Genomic DNA, 1,576 nt, shown 5'->3' on the forward strand with positions numbered 1-1,576 from the left:
ATGGCTACATGATGTGCTGCGATTATTCGCCGTTTAAAAGTCTCCGATCCTAAGTGGTAAAAACACACCAATCAGAAAGCAGAGCACATCAGACAGCCAATGAGAGGGCAGAGAACTACCAACATGAGCATGAATATATTCTGTGTGTGTGTGTGTGTGTGTGTGTGTGTGTACCTATGTATCCGTAGTTCCCATCGGCCGATGCTAAACTGTCAGTAACAGCTTCAGAGCTCAATGTGCTGCCATCATCAGCTAGAGAAACAGACAGACAGATTAAAACACATCCGATGCAGAAATCAATCCGAATGAAAACTTTCACAAACTCACCAAATGAGCCGTATTCATACGGAGACACTGGAGCCTTTCCTGAAACACACACAGTGGGTTAGACAGATGCTCGTGTGTGTGTGTGTGTGTGTGTGTGTGGAGATGTGCTTCATCTAAATCTTCAGTACTGAATATCAAACACAGTTCAGTTACTTACAGGAGTGACATTTACACGAGATCCACACAGAACGGATCTGAACAGCTAGTAGTTAATGGTTTTTATTATTTCAAACACTGCTGGCATTCATGTTTCTTTCTACAGAGATCACGAGATCATTCAGCAGAGTCACTCCTGCATGTAAATGAGGTCGTCATGCCCAAAAGTGAAACGGTTCACTAAGCACCTCTAAACAGGAGTGTGTTAGTGTTTGGGTTAGTTTACAGCAGTGATGTCACAACTACAGATGTGCACGGATAGAGAGAGCGTTTGTGAGCCAATGAAAGCAGGAAGTGTTGTATCTTGTGCACAAACACACTTGTTGTGCGAGACAGCGTGCTAATAAATCAGTGCGTCAGTAAAACACACACACACACACACAAGTCTTACCCAAGAGAGACGCTAAACACACACACAAAGATGGCGAAAAGAGAATAGAAAATAAAAGAATAAACATTTTGATAAAGTCACTCATTACATTCAAGACATTAATAATTCTGTGATCCAGATTGGTCCATAAATTACAGCTAACACTCCTACAGGTGTGTGTTCGGTTACCTGTCTCTGCAGGTGAGGTGTCGGCGTTCAGAAGCCACTCCCTCTTCCTGTTCATCCTGAGAAAGACAGAATGTGATTGGCTGTCACTGAATCTTCAAACATCATGAAAACCTTCAACTACTGCATTTATTTGGTGTCGCTGGCATCGTGTTTCAGGTTCAGAGCAGCGTCTGCGTCTTTATCATTTCAAACACAGCGTCGTACCTCTTATTCTCCACACACGCCACGAGAAACGTGAGCAGATAGAAGGACAGGAAGATCCCCAGGCAGAAGAGCATCCCCATCACATACACCTCCGCTAGAGAGCAGACAGAATGAACGAATGAACTGATGGACGCTTGAATGAAGGACTGTGTGAATGTGTAGTGCTGCTCACAGTTAATAGCAGGAGAAACAATCACATCCAGAGTTTTACTGCGATTCCCAGCATCCAGCAGCTCATCTGAGGAAACACACAATCACATCAAACATGGATTCTGATTGGCTGCTGTACAATAACACTGTGCTCTGATTGGCTACAGTAAAGTAACACTG

At 43.6% G+C, this 1,576-nt stretch overlaps 1 pseudogene; it reads right to left on the reverse strand.

Annotated features, from left to right (window-relative positions):
• LOC107572214 (SID1 transmembrane family member 2-like) overlaps window positions 1–1,576 on the reverse strand; it is a 15,982-nt pseudogene that overhangs the window by 4,747 nt on the left and 9,659 nt on the right.

The sequence above is a fragment of the Sinocyclocheilus grahami genome, unplaced genomic scaffold (genome assembly GCF_001515645.1).
Source record: "Sinocyclocheilus grahami isolate Dianchi unplaced genomic scaffold, SAMN03320097.WGS_v1.1 scaffold1717.1, whole genome shotgun sequence".
NCBI classification, from domain to species: domain Eukaryota; kingdom Metazoa; phylum Chordata; class Actinopteri; order Cypriniformes; family Cyprinidae; genus Sinocyclocheilus; species Sinocyclocheilus grahami.